We start from the raw sequence: 16,368 nt of genomic DNA, 5'->3' as shown, positions 1-16,368 counted from the left end.
GGATGTGGCAGGTTACAGCGCGATATACATAAGTTGCAGAGCTGGGCAGTAAGGTGGGAAATGGAATTCGATGTAGCTGAGTGTGAAGTCATTCACTTTGGTAGGAGTAACAAGAAGATGGATTACTGGGCTAATGGTAGTCTACTTGGTAGTGTGGATGAGCAGAGGGACCTTGGTGTCCATGTACACAGATCTTTGAAAGTTGCCACCCAGGTAAATAGTGCTGTGAAGAAGGCATATGGTGTACTGTGCTTTCTTGGTAGAGGAATTGAGTTCCAGAGTCCTGAGGTCATGTTGCCGTTGTATAAGACTCTGGTGCGGCCTCATCTGGAGTATTCTGTGCAGTTTTGGTCGCCATACTCTAGGAAGGATGTGGAGGCATTGGAACGAGTGCAGAGGAGGTTTACCAGGATGTTGCCTGGCATGGTTGGAAGATCGTATGAGGAAAGGCTGAGGCACTTGGGACTTTTCTCATTGGAGAAAAGAAGGTGTAGGGAAGATTTGATAGAGGTGTACAAGATGATTAGGGGTTTAGATAGGGTTGACAGTGAGAACCTTTTTCCGCGTATGGAGTCAGCTGTTACTAGGGGCCACAGCTTTAAATTAAGGGGTAAAGGACAGATGTTAGGGGTAGATTTTTTACTCAGCGGGTTGTGAGTTCATGGAATGCCCTGCCAGTAGCAGTGGTGGACTCTCCCTCTTTATGGTCATTTAAGCGGGCATTGGACAAGCATATGGAGGTTATTGGGCTAGTGTAGGTAAGGTAGGCTTCGGTCGGCGCAACATCGAGGGCCGAAGGGCCTGTAATGCGCGGATTGTTTCTTTGTTCTATGTTCTATATCAAACCAACAAGTCCCATTGGTTGGTGCTTCAGAATGTATCAGAGCTTTCATTGCTGCTATCGCATGGAATCATGTATAACGACAACGCCAATTGAGTCTGCACCATCCAGTGCTGATGCTAGTGTTTTATAAAGTTTGTGATGTTACCTTCCTGAACCACCTCCAGGCAATGCATTCTAGACGCAAACCATCCTCTGGGTTCAAAACGGATTCCCCAAATCCTCTCTCAATATCTTCTCTTTCGCTTCAACCTTGTGTCCCTTGTTTTAGACCTTTTGACTAAGGGGAACAGCTGCTGTCAGTTGACTCTGACCACACCTTTCATGCTCTTATACACCTCTGTCAGGTTCACCCCTCACCCTTCTCTGATCCAAAAGCAAGACTAGCCTATCTTCTTGGTTTGAGTTCTCTCTTGTCTTGTTACTTCTTCCAAAGTGCAACATCTCACATCTTTCCATGCTAATTTTTATCGGTCATTGATTGTTCAGATGGCCAGATCAATGTGTACCCTCCTGTAACCTAACGCATTCCTCCTCACCATGTCCCATTCGGCCTATCTTTGTGTTATCCACAGCGTTGTTTATCATTCTCCACCCACCACCTCCATCTCCCACATTAATATCATCAACATTTCGGTGCTGCGAGAGGGGGAGCCGGGAGGAGGTGACGTTGGGGCAAGGTGATTGTCGGGAAGGCCGGTAAGTATATTTAAAATTGTTACCTTCTGGCCAGCGAGGGAAAGGAGAGCAAAGGACTTCTGGGAAGGGGAAGTAGAACAGTTTATATTTGCGTGGTTGCATTACCAGAGACATTACTCGTTAACTAGTTTATTTCCTAATCTGTTTTTTTAGTAGTCACTTCGGGAGTTAGAATAGTGTGAATGGAGTTTAGGGCAATGGAATGTTCCTCTTGTAGAATGTGGGAAGTAAGGGTCACCACTAGTGTCCCTGCTGATTACACCAGTGGGAAGTGCATCCAACACAAGCCCCTCGAAAACCGCGTTAGGGAACTGGAGCTGGTGTTGGATGAACTTCGGATCATTCGGGAGGCAGAGGGGTTTTTTGGCAGGACTTACAGAGAGGTAGTCACTCTCAAGATAAAAGAAAAAGACAGATGGGTGACAGTTAGGGGACAGAAAGGGAGGCGGAAGGTGGTGCAGGGATTCATTGTGGCCATTCCCCTCAACAATAAGTCTACCATTTTGGATAGTGTTGGCGAGATGACTTACGAGGGGAAAGCAGTGGGGCACCTGCTGCTCAGAAGGGAAGGGGGAAGAGAAGCAAAGCAGTAGTCATTGGGGACACAAGAGTTAGGGGGACAGATAGGAGGTTCTGTGGGGCGAGAGAGTCTCACGGTTGTTATGTTGCCTCCCGGGTGCCAGGGTCAGTGATGTCTCTGATCATGTTTCTGGGATCCTCCGGGGGGAGGGGTAGCAGCCCCAAATCGTGGTCCACATTGGCACCAACGACATCGGTCAAAAGAGAGATGGGGCCTTGAGGCAGACATTCAGGGAGCTAGGATGGAAGTTTAGAGCAAGGACAAACAGAGTTGTTTTCTCTGGTTTGCTGGCTGTGCCACGTGCTAGTGAGGTGAGGAATAGAGAGAGAAAAGAGTTGGAACACGTGGCTACAGCGATGGTGCAGGAGGGAGAGTTTCGGGTTTTTAGATAATTGGAGTTCTTTCTGGGGTAGGTGGGACTTTTACAAGCAGGATCGTCTTCATCTAAACCCGAGGGGTACCAATATCCTGGGTGGGAAATTCGCTAAAGCTATTCAAGTGAATTTAAACTAATACAGCAGGGGGATAAGAACCAAAATTGTAGTACAGGTACAGAAGAGGATGACAGTTGGGAGTTCCAAAATCAAGTATCTGACACTGGCAAGCGAGAACCTGGTTTGAAGTGTGTGTACTTCAACGCGAGGATCATCCGAAATAAAGTGGGTGAACTGGCAGCGTGGGTTCATACCTGAGACTTTGATTTTGTGGCCATTACGGAGACATGGATAGAGCAGGTACAGGAATGGCTGTTGCAGGTTCCTGTATTCAGATGTTTCAGTAAGAACAGACAAGATGGTAAAAGAGGGGGGGAGGTGTGGTATTGTTGATCAGGGACAATATTACAGTTATAGAAAGGATATTTGGGGACACGTTAACTGAGGTAGTATGGGCTGAGTTTAGAAACAGGAAAGGAAAAGTCACCATGCTGGGAGTTTTCTATAGGTCTCCAAATAGTCCCAAAGATGTAGAAAAAGGATAGCAATGATGATTCTCGATAGGAGTGAGAAAGGCAGGGTAGCTGTCATGGGGGACTTCAATTATCCAAATATTGACTGGGATCACTACTCTACGAGTACTATAGATGGGTCAGTTTTTGTCCAGTGAGTGCAGGAGGGCTTCCTGACACAGTTTGTAGACAGTCCTACAAGGGACGAAGACACTTTAGATTTAGTCCTGGGCAACGAGCCTGGCCAGGTGTTAGATTTGGAAGCAGGTGAGCACTTTTGGGTCAGCGATCACAATTCTGTCAGGTTTACTTTAGTGATGGAAAGGGATAGGTGTACTCCACCGAACAACTGTTACAGCTGTGGGAAGGGTAATTACGATGCAATTAGGAATGATTTAGGAAGCGTAGAATGGGGAAGGATGAGCACAATAAAATGTTAAGCTTATTCAAGGAAATGTTCCTGCGTGTCCGAGATAAGTATGCACCTGTCAGGCAGGGAGGAAGATATAGAATGCTTGAGCCATGGTTTACGAAGGAAGTGGAATCCTTGGTCAAGAAGAAGAAGGCTTATGTTGGGCCAAAATGTGAAAACTCAGGGCGCTTGTGGGTCACAAGGAAATCAGGAAAGACCTAAAAAGAGAGCTCAGAAGAACCAGGAGGAGACATGAGAAGTTGTTGGCGGATAGAATCAGGATTAATCCGAAGGTTTTCCATAGGTATGTCAGGAATAAAAGAATGACGAGAGTTAAATTTGGACCAATCAAGGATAATACTGGGAAGTTGTGTATGGAGTCAGAGAAGATAGGGGAAGCACTAAATGAATATTTTTCGGCAGTGTTCACTATAGAACATGACAATGTTAGCGAGGAAGATACAGAAGTATTTGCATATAGACTAGAAAAGATTGAGGTTCACGAGGAAGACGTATTAGAAATACTGAAGAGTGTGAAAATAGACAAGTCGCCTGGGCTGGATGGGATCTATCCTAGGATCCTCTAGGCAGCAAGGGAAGAGATTGCCAGCTTTGGCATTGATCTTCAAATCATCATTGTCTAAAGGAATAGTGCCTGAGGACTTGAGGATAGCAAATGTGGTTCCCTTGTTCAAAAAGGTTATTTGAGATAAGCCTGGTAATTACAGACCAGTGAGTCTCACTTCAGTTGTTGGTAAAGTGTTGGAAAAAGTTATAAGAGATAGGATTAATAACCATCTAGAAAAGAATCATCTGATCAGGGACAATTAGAACGGTTTTGTGAAGGGTAGGTCATGGCTAACGAATCTTATTGATTTTTTTTTGACAAAGCGACCAAACAGGTAGATGAGAGTAAACTGGTTGATGTGGCGGAAATGGATTTCAGCAAGGCGTTCGATAAGGATCCCCACAGTCGGCTATTGTACAAAATACAGAGGAATGGAATTATGGGAGACATAGCAGTTTGGATCAGTAATTGGCTTGCTGAAAGAAAACAGAGGGTTTTCATTGATGGAATATGTTCATCTTGGTGTCCAGTTACCAACGGCGTACCGCAAGGGTCGGTGTTGGGTTCACTGCTGTTCGTCATTTTTATAAATGACCTGGATGAGGGCTTAGAAGGGTGGGTGAGTACATTTGTGGACAACACTAAGGTCAGTTAATTTGTGGATAGTGACGAAGGATGTAGTAGGTTGCAGAGAGATAGGATGCAGAGTTGGGCTGAGAGGTGGCAAATGGAGTTTAATGTGGACAAGTGTGAGGTGATACACTTTGGACAGAGTAATCAGAATGCAAAGTACTGGGCTAATGGTAGCATTCTTGGGAGTGCAGATGAGCATGGAGATCTCGATGTCCCTGCACACAGATCCCGGTAAATTACCACCCAGATTGACAGGGTTGTTAAGAAGGCATACAGTGTTTTGGCCTTTATTAATAGAGGGATTGATTTCCAGAACCGGGAGATTATGCTGCAGCTGTACAAATCTCTGGTACGGCCACACTTGGAGTATTGTGTACAGTTCTGGTCACCACATTATAAGAAGGATGTAGAAGCTTTTAAAAGGGATCAGAGGAGATTTACTAGGATGTTGCCTGGTATGGAAGGAATGTCTTACGAGGAAAGGCTGAGGACCTTGAGGCTGTTCTCGTTAGACAGAAGAAGGTTGAGAGGTGACTTAATAGAGACATGCAAGATAATCAGAGGGTTAGATAGGGTGGCAGGGAGAGCCTTTTTCCAAGTACGTGGACGGCAAACATGAGGGGAGACAACTTTAAAGTTATGGGAGCTAGATATAAGACAGATGTCAGAGGTAGTTTCTTTACTTAGAGAATAGTAAGGGTATGGAATGCTTTGCCTGCAACCGTGGTAGAATCGCCAATTTAAGTTCATTTAAGCCGTCAATGGGCAGGCATATGGACGTACATGGAATAATGTAGGTGGGATGGTCTTCAGAGTAGTATGACAGGGTGGCGCAAAACCGAGAAACAAAGGGCCTGTACTGCGCTGTAATGTTCTATGTTCTATTTATGAATATTTGATACAAACCTAGATTTTCTACCTGTTGTACAGATCTGTTGCAGAGGAAGAATAGGGAATTCCAGTCTCGTGTTTTTCATATTTTGGTGAATTTACAGCGTGATGCAGTTGAGGTCTTTTATGAGGAAGTCAGAAATAATATTTTGGACATGGAGCAGAATTCTGCTTTTAAACTCCACCCCTCTGCATTTATTATTCATAAGAATTGCATATCATTAATTTTGTAATCGGTTTTGGCACTGTGAACTCCGACAGTTCAATTCGATGTGGGCCTGCATCTTATTCTGTAAGAAATTCGCTGCAATAGTTCGAGCTGAAGATTTTTTTTCTTGTGCAGGATGGACTCAGGCTCATTCATTAAGTTTGTTTCAAAGAGCTGGAGGGATGAGGATAAAGATTAAATTAATTTCTACATTATACACACACTATAGAAGATCAATTCACATTCTCATTTCTACGTTGGATTGGAAACAAATTGAAAGAACAAGGAACCATCGTTCTGAATATTGTTTTAAAAAGTGACATCATGTTGCAATATTGCATTGGAGAAAAAGAAAATGCTGTTTGCATTTGATAGAGATACAAAAATGCAGAGTGAATGTGCAATGTGAACAAGAATCAAGTTTTATTTTAAAAAGTATGAGAAATCTTTTCATAATTTTCAAAGGAAGCCAGATCCCAATTTTCCTGAAAAGTGATGTTTGATTGTCCATCGATCTCACTTTTCCAACTATATGCTTTTCCTGCCACTGATGCGCCTTCGGCACACCACACCCTCCCTTCCCACTCGTTCCTTACCCTCCTGCTTCCGTTGCATTGCCCATTCTGATGCTACATACCCTTCCACAGACCATCTCCCTTTACACTTCTCGCTATGTATGTCACACCACGTCTCCTGACCCTCACTTTCTCTTTTTGCTCTCACACTAGATGCTGGAATCTGCTGATTTATGTGCTTTACTGGTCATCAGTGAATGGTGTGCTTGGAATGATCAATATCCAAGAGCAACAGACACTAGAATGTTGCCACTGTCTGATGCACGGTGAACAGGATAGTTTTGTTCCCTATTGGTACAGACTGGAGCTTCTTCCTGTCCGTCTGACACAATGTTTCATCATTGAAACAGCATCATCACCAACAGGACAAACAACTTCTGACAGAATCGTAAGACCATAATTCAATTTTCGTTGGAATATTGCGAGGACATTGTTCTAACAAACAGTTTTCTTGTCTTTTGCTCTTTATTCTTTCAACTGATCTTCCCATGAAATTTAAGCTTAGATCAGAGTGACTTCCCTTTCAGTCGAAGCAGAATTTGACTGAGGGTGGAATCAAAGACCCTGAGTAAAACTTTGGTTAATGGTAATTAGAGAAAATTCTGCAATGGAAATGGGAACAATGGATACAGCGGTCTCTGCAAGTTATCTTCCAAGTTGCATGTCATATTAACGAGGAACTAATTTGCTCTTCCTTCACAAGTATTTGTTAAAAATCTTGGAATGTCCCTACAACAGTTCTGTGTGGATTTGCATTACTTGTATTGAAGAGATTCAAGTAGGCAGCTCTCTGGCGACTTTTCCAGAGCTACTGGTGACGACAAACAAACTCTGCCCTTGCTAGTGCCTTCCAAAACCCTGGATGAATATGTCCTATTAAAGAAAAAAAAAACAAGATATTTTATGTTTGCACACTCTTATCTAAAGTTTCGGAAAGGTATGACCATGTTGGATGAGTACGATGCCAGTGACATCAGGAGCATGACAAGACATTGATAACAATTGGAATCGTTAATTCAGTGAGTTACTTACAGATGATTCATGATGTGATGTCCGTTCCACGGAGTTCAGCATTTTCATTATGCGTAATAGTAGTCATTCTCATATTTTAATTTTTCATTCAGAAGCCATAATCAAAGCAACATCGAGGGCCGAAGGGCCTGTACTGCGCTGTATTTTTCTATGTTCTATGTAAATACTCGAGAGCCAACAGAAATGGCAGCTACACTGTTCCCTTTCAGATCAGATCAATAACCATTGTCCAAAAGACTAAGTAAGTTGAAAGTGTTGTAAAACCTTAACAGATTCTGAGCAGAGAGAAACAGATTTAACTTATTGAGTCGAATATGAGATTTTCCCAACAGGGTAGTAGCAGGCTAAATATTCTAACTCTGTTTCTCTCTCCACATACTGGCTCATCTGAAGTGTTTTGCCGCTGTTTTCTGTTTATATTACAGATTTGCATTTTCCCCAGTATTCCCTAGCACAGTGATTCATTGGGGGGAGCAGGATGGGAGTGACATGGTGTGTCAGTGGTTAGCACGATTGTCTCACAGTACCAGGGACCTGGTTAGAGGGAGCGGGGTGGGAGTGGCATAGTGTCTCAGTGGTTAACACGACTGTCTCACAGAACCAGCGGCCTGATTTGGGGGGCAGGGGGAGGGGAGTGTGGTGTCTCAGTGGTTCGCACGACTGTCTCACAGCACCAGGGGCCCGATTTGCTTCCACACTCAAGACTATTTGGATTGAGGTTTCACATTCTCCCCCTGTCTGCAAGTGTTTCCTCCAGGTGCGCCAGATTCCTCCCACAATCTAAAGACTTTCAGTGGATTGACCATGCTAAATAGCCCATCTGACACAATTTTGAATAAATGCTAACACACAGGTACCACAGACCTGTGGGGAAGAGAATTGCAACTCAAACGGTCCTTGGAGAATTTCTCTTTATCCATGTTCTTAACGAGGTTGTAGAGTCAATGTATCTTTTTCTAGTCCCACTCCTCCATAGGTAACGACAAATTATCAGTGTAACCATGTGTGTGATATGGCAAATGATATCAGTCTCAGACAGTGTTAGGTATAATGTTAGGAACATGTCAGACATGTTTCTTAAATTTGTAAAAATAATTAATCTAAAACAAAAGCAGAGTTACTCAAAAAACGATGGAAAGATAAATGACATATAGTTTGGACATTGACGATGCGTGTAGCATTCTTTATTTTCCTATAAATCTGAGGCACACACACATGCGTCAGAAAATTAACAGAAAAAGAAAACAAACTGCAGAATATGAGTTTGATAATAGATAACTTGAAGGCAAAAGGAAAATTGAGCTGGTCTTGATTTTCATTCTGTCTCACAGATGCTGCTGGCAATAGGATTTCTTCCTGGAATACTTGGACTTGGCTGAATTCCCTTCTCTGCTGGCAGTGGGGAGATTCCAAAGAATCCTTAAAAGGAACCCTCTATGAGTGGGAAAGATGCCCGATAGATTTTCTGCTCTCTGTTAAAAGGACATACGGTGTGTAAGGTTTCATGTGTCGAGCGATTGACTTCAGGAGTCGCAATGTTATGTTGCAACTATACAAAACCCTGGTGCGACCAAACTTGGAATACTGTGTACAGTTCTGGTCCTCATATTACAGGAAGGTTGTGGAATCATTGGAAAAGTTGCAGAGGTGATTTATCAGGATGTTTCCTGGTCTGGAGGGAAGGTCTTATGTGGATAGACTGAGAGGGGGTTTGATAGAGACATACAATATGATCAGTGGATTAGATAGGTTATACAGTGAAAGCCCTTTTCCTAGGACGATGACGTCAGCTTGTACGAGGGGGCATAATTACAATTTTAGGGGTGATAGATTTAAGACAGATGTCAGAGGCAGGTTCTTTACGCAGAGAGTGGTAAGGGCATGGAATGCCCGACCTGCTCATGTAGTCAACTCAGCCATATTAGGGAGATTTAAACAATCCTTAGCTAAGCACATGGATGATTTTGGGATAGTGTAGGAGGACGAGCTGAGAATTGTTCACAGGTAGGAACAACATTGAGGGCCGAAGGGCCTGTTAGGCGCTGTATTGTTCCATGTTCGATGTTCTACATGTTATTGTCGAGATGAAAAAGTAAAGTGATGGATCAATGGCTGTGGCTGTTCAGACAAGTTACATTTTCTTCCTCTCGGAGCTGAATCAGATAATAATGTTACCTGAACACCAAAATGAACCATGTAAGGTCTGGTTAAACATTCCCCTGATTGCATACTCCATCCCTGTTACCTGGTACATTTAGGAGTAATTTGTAATTTATTATTTGACAATATTTTTATATGTGGCTTCATAATTATTGTACAATGATTTCATGTCTTCAAAGTACTGTGTTAAAATGAATATAATATTTTAGTAAATTGAATCCTTAGTTTTATTCTATCTTTCCTCAGCTACACCCAGTACACTCTCCTCAGGGCCTTTTATAGTTCAATGTGAACATCTCTTATTCTCAGGCCTGAAGTGCCCTGACCATGTCGAGGCTGTGAGGGGCATGAATATGGTTATTTTCCAAGGTCGTAGGAGTCCAAACCAGCGGGCATAGATTTAAGGTGAGGGGGCAAGATTAAAAAGATTCCTAAAGGGGTAACCTTTTTAAACAGAGGGTAATGTGAGTACGGAATGAGCTGGCAGCAAAAGTGATGGAGGCTGGCACAATTTCAACATTTAAGAGGCAATTGTTGGGCATGTGAATAAGAACCATTTAGAGGATTATGGGTCTAATGCTGGCAAAGATTACTATATCAGATTGTAATATCTGGTTGGTGCAGATAAGCTGGACTGAAGGGTCTGTTTCCATTCTGTATGACACTATGATTCCATCAGGCCTTCATTCCAGCAAAGAGTAAAGTGAAACATCAGTGAATTGCTTCTAAAACCATTGCACATTTTTCTTTCAGTTTAGCGGTTCATTACGAGAAACAATACATCCAATGTAGTCTCAGAATTTCATGTACAAATGCAGTAGTACATCCTAATGATTATACCTAATAACCTTTGCATAAAACAGCAAGATTTGATACCGTTTTCTAATTATTGGCTGAATCTGCTGACTAGGTTTATTTGGCTCATGTACCGGAATGCACTAATCCTTCCGTACCAATGAGTTCTGTGATTTTCTCTCCATTTAAGTAGATTACTGTTATTTTCTCTGTTCAACACAGCACTGACTTCTCGTAACCAACATTACACTATTTTCTGCCACGGTCTTGCTCACTTACCTCCCCATCTGTATACCATTGCAGAGTCTCCATGTCCAGTTAAATTACTAATTTGGTGAATGAGCTAATTGAGCTCCAAGACAATCAGTCCGCTCATCCACGTTATTGGCATCGATTGTAAATAGTTCATAATCTCACACTGATCCCCGAGGAACTCCACAGTTACAACTTTACAACCTGAACATCCCGAATGTTTATTCCCTGATAGCTAACTGGGTTTCCCCTGTTGTTGGGCAGCAGGCTAGAAAGTTTAGATGGCCTCATACTACACTGTGTAATGTACTGAGCGAGTTGAATGACTTCAATCTATTCATGTGTAAACATTTAGAGGGCAGAATGGTCTCCTCCTGTCTCATTATAGCGATGGATTTCTCCTTCGAATCCTCCCACATCCTCCCATTTCCTCCAGACCAAAGGGGTAGCCATGGGCACACGTATGGGCCTCAGCTATGCCTGTCTCTTTGTTGGGTATGTAGACCAGTCGATTTCCGTAGTTACACCGGATTGACTCCCCACCTCTTCCTCCGTTACATTGATGACTGCTTTGGCACCACCTCATGCTCTCGCGAGGAGGTTGAGCAATTCATCAACTTCACTCACACATTCCACCCTGACCCTAAATTTACCTGGACCATCTGACACCTCCCTCGCCTTCCTGGACCTCTCCATCTCCATTAATGATCACTGATTTGATACCAACATTTTATACAAGCCCACCAACTCCCACAGCTACCTGGATTACACCTTTCCCACCCTACCTCCTGAAAAAATGCCAACCCGTATTCCCAATTCGTTACCCTCCGCCGTATCTGCTCCCAGGAGGACCAGTTCCATCATAGAACACACGAGATTAGATTAGATTAGATTACTTACAGTGTGGAAACAGGCCCTTCGGCCCAACAAGTCCACACCGCCCCCCCTGAAGCGCAACCCACCCATACCCCTACATCTGCATTTACCCCTTACCTAACACTATGGGCAATTTAGCATGGCCAATTCACCTGGCCTGCACATCTTTGGACTGTGGGAGGAAACCGGAGCACCCGGAGGAAACCCACGCAGACACGGGGAGAACGTGCAAACTCCACACAGTCAGTCGCCTGTGGGCGGCACGGTGGCACAGTGGTTAGCACTACTGCCTCACAGCGCCAGAGACCCGGGTTCAATTCCCGCCACAGGCGACTGACTGTGTGGAGTTTGCACATTCTCCCCGTGTTTGCGTGGGTTTCCTCCGGGTGCTCCGGTTTCCTCCCACAGTCCAAAGATGTGCAGGTCAGGTGAATTGCCCGTAGTGTTAGGTAATGGGTAGATGTCGGGGTATGGGTCGGTTGCGCTTCAGCGGGGTGGTGTAGACTTGTTGGCCCGAAGGGCCTGTTTCCACACTGTAAGTAGTCTAATCGAATCTAATCTAACAGGAACCTGGGGTGCTATAACAGATATACAGTGAGTGTGGGGGTGTAGAGAAAATACCTTTATCTTGACGGAGTCGGGAAGGTTATTGATGCTTGTCCTGTTTTGCTGAACATTTCTTCAGACCGCAGATACTGCGTAGAGGTGGGTGGTGACCTCAGATCATTATCGGTTGGTCCGGTGGTGTGACCCCTCTGGGATGAAAAATGCGTTGCTGGAAAAGCACAGCAGGTCAGGAAGCATCCAAAGATTAAGAGAATCAAACGTTTCGGGCATGAGCCCTTCTTCAGGAATCCCTCTTGGAAAAGAACGGTCACCCTCTGTACTAGCCCATCCACCAGGACCTCCGTGCTGCTGTGGACAAACTGTGATGTAGTTTGCCCTTAGCTGCCATGCTCGGTGTAAACTGTGCAGGGCAGCTCCAAACTGAGAAAGCTCAACCGTGTGCCCATTGAACTTTTAAAATAGCACCATTGCCAGGGATCACAGAACATCCATGGACATCCGGGCGGCTGTGAATACCCCCAGTCATGATGGGTGGGAGAATCGGGCTGGCATTGTATGAGAGGGACCCCATGGATTTGGATGGGTAATTAATGAGAAGAATTTGGTTAGATAGCACCAGGAAACTGGCTCGGCCTCGTTCAGACAACCCCTCTGTCACACTCAATGAAAATGTCACTGAGACAGTTTTTTTGTTAAGATACAGCCCAGTGAGGCGAAGACTCTGCTGTCCTCACTCCCAGGTACAAAGCTGCAAAACAAATGCTCATCCAAAACTGTCCATCACCTGAACTCACAGCAATATCCCATTCACACTTAATTCTTCATAATACTGACCTGTGTTGCATGATACTATCGAAATGTCTCCATTTCAGCATTCTGAAACCTCTGAACATATCCTTCCATGACATTTTTTTCTCAGTGTAACTCCCCCACCCCCCCCCGACCCTGCCTCCACTCCAAAACACACTCATTTATAATCATACTGCATGAGACTGCCAGTAGGACTGTCCATTTGGCCCAGCTGGTCCATGCCAAGCAAAATGTTCATCGACACTCACCCATTTCCCTGCCCTTGTTCTGTATCCCTCTAATCCTTTCCTATCTATGTATTTGCCCAAATGCCTTTACAATGTTGCTCTTGTACCCACCTCAGTCACTTCCACTGGCAGCTCAGTCCATGTGCGTACCACACTCTGTGTAAAAAGGTTGCCCCTCAGGTTCCTTTTTATATATGTTTTCCTTTCCAAACATTAATGGATGTCCACTAGTCCTTGATTCCCCTGCCTTGGGAAAAAATTTGAAGTATTCACCCCATGCACACCTCTCATGATTTTATAAGAGGTATATTTCGATAAGAATTCCCTCAATTTCCTACGCTGGAAAGAAATAAGCTCTAACCTGTCCAATCTCTGCCTATAACTTAGAGCCTTTAGCCCAGGAAACATCCTTATAAATTTATTCTACATCCTTTCTAGAGCAAGGTGAACAAAACTGAACACAATACTCCAACTGCAACCTTACCAACATCCTGTACAACTGCAACATAACGTCCCAACTTCTATACTCAACAACCTGGGAAGGCCAGTGTGCCTACAGCCTTCTTCACTGTCCTGTGTACCTGTGACTCAAATTTCAGACAACCGTACATCTAATCTCCAACGTCCTTTTATCCCACTATACTCCTGAAGGTCCTCTCATTCATCATTAAACACCTCCCTGGATTTGACTTTCCAAAATGAAAGACGTCACACTTGTCTATATTAAACTCCATTTGCGATTTCTCAGCCCACTTCCCCAGCTGATCAGGATACTGCTGCAATTTCTGGTAACGTTCCTCACTGTAAACGAGGTCTCTTACTTCAGTGTCATTTACAAACTTACTAACCTTGCGTTGTGCACTCTGGTCAAAATCATTGATAATGATAACAGACAGCAATGGGCCCAGGACAGAATAGTAAGCCACTCCACTAGGCACAGGCCTACAATCCGACAAGCTCACCTCCACCATAGCCATTTGCTTCATAGTGTCAAATCAATTGCGTCGCCGATTTGCCAGGTTACCTTGGAGTCCATGCAATCTAACCTTCTAGAGCGGCTGACCATGTGGAACCTTCTCAAAGGACTTACTGAAATCCATATACATTATGTCCACCACCCTGCACTCGTAAAACTTCCTGGTCACTTCCTCAAAACACACTCTCAAAATTTTTAAGGCATTATCTGCCACGCACAAAGCTATGCTGACTGCTCCATTTCAAACTCTGCCTTTCCAAATGCATCCATATCTTATATCTCCGAACCTTCTCAAGTGGTTTCCGAAACAGATGTGAAGCTAACTGGTCTATATTTCCCAGGCATTTCTTTGCAGCCTTTCTGAATGAGGGCACAACATTTTCTACTGCTCAGTCTTCCGGGTGCTTGGCCCCTGAACTTTATTCTCTCGCCTCTTAGATATATCTGTTCAGGACCAAAAGATTTATCTGACTTTATGCGTTCTAATATGTCCAACAGCAACTCTACTGTAATATGGACTGGACCAAGATATGACAATTAACCTCCCAAATGTCACAGGTTTTCATGTCTTTCTTCATGGTAAACACAGAAGGGAAATTGAGGACCCCAGCCATCTCTTCAGGTTTTACACATGCATGCCTATTTTTGATTTTCAGATGTCCTATTCTCTGTCTAGTTGTTATTTTTCTTCACTATACTAAATTTGGATTCACCCCAATCTGATCAGCCAAGGCTATCTCATACCCCAATTACGTCCTGCTGATTTCCTTCTTCAGTAAACTCCTGTATCACCTGTGTACTTCCAGGGATTCCTGAGCGGTCTTCTCTTTTTTGCTTGTCAGACCCTCAATCTCTCTTGTCATCCAGGGTTCTCTCTTCCAGCCTCACTTTCGCTTCACCTTCACAGGAATATATAGACCTTGAGCTCGAGTTATCTCACTTTTGAAGCCCTCCCACTTGCCCGGGATCCTTTTACCTGGAAACAAACTACTCCAATTAAGCCCTGCAGTCCCCTCACTAATTCCAACAAAATACGCCTCGTCCCAATTTAGAACTTAATCAGTGGTCCAATTTTGTCCCTACCATAACTATTTTAAAATTACTACATCTCTAGTCACGTTTCCCAAAATGGTCCCCACTTTACCTCCGTCACCTATCCTACCCTATTTCCCAAAAGTCAGTCGAGTTTGTCCCTTCCCGAGTAGGACCCTCTTCATGCTGCTTGTGGAAGCTTCCCTGAACACAATGAACAAATTATGTTCCATCTAAATTCTTAACACTCTGGAAGTCCCAGTCTCTGTTAAAATAATTAAAATCACCTGTTATGACAACTCTATTTCTCCTGCAAGTCTTGCCAGTCTCCCTGCATATTTGTTCTTCTAATTCCCATTGATTATTTGAAGGCCTATAGTTCAATCACTATAACATCACCACCACGCTGTTACTTGTTTGCACCATTCTCAAAACTTCATTGGATATTATCTTAGGTTTTTTCATCTTTAAATACTAGATTGATACTCACCTTAATCAGAACTATTGGTATTTAAATTGTTGCCATTTACATCTCTTTCTCGCAGTGATTTTCACATTTGCAGCACCCCTTTTCAAGGCACAGTGGAGATATTTAGCTGCACATCCTGTCACTTTCAGCTTTGGTTACATGTTTCCCCACACTGGGCAGTGATCTAACACAGTGTTACCGAACAATGCAACAGCCTGGGTTTATATATGAATGAACCAGTGCGGTCTGCACAGCTCCCCATGCTAGACATTTAGCTCAAGATTATAGATCAAGCATTAGTGTGGGCTGCACAGAGTTTCACTCTGGACATTGCTGGGTTGCATACAGCTGTACACTATCCGGATCTACACAGTGCACCATCCTGAATATGTAATGGATGGGCTGGTTATTTGAGTTGAATTGCAAATAGGAGAGTACTAAACATTTGGCAATGCCTTTGTTTTGTGTTTGAATTCTTCTGATTGGACTGTTTAAATCATGACTACTCCGGTTAGACCCATCCCTCTGGATAAGTAATGGTGACTGTTGTTACAGAATCTGGTTCTGCAACATGACCAAAAAATGGAGTAGCGGCTGCAGAGAGGGGCATCTCCGTAAAATAGAATGAGAGAATGACAATCAGATAAGCTGTGGCCTTAGTGAATGTTGGGGCAGGATTGAATGGACCACTAATGCAATTTATTCATGTATTTCTGTTTGTTCCAAGCAAAATCCCCTTCCCTCCCAGTGTCCCATACTGGTGGGGAATGAGTCACCTCTACTGTCCTTGTGTAACAGGACCCCGGGGCCTCACTAACA

Source organism: Chiloscyllium punctatum, chromosome 21 (genome assembly GCF_047496795.1).
Source record: "Chiloscyllium punctatum isolate Juve2018m chromosome 21, sChiPun1.3, whole genome shotgun sequence".
Classification (NCBI taxonomy): domain Eukaryota; kingdom Metazoa; phylum Chordata; class Chondrichthyes; order Orectolobiformes; family Hemiscylliidae; genus Chiloscyllium; species Chiloscyllium punctatum.
Note: the sequence above shows the minus strand (reverse complement) of the source record.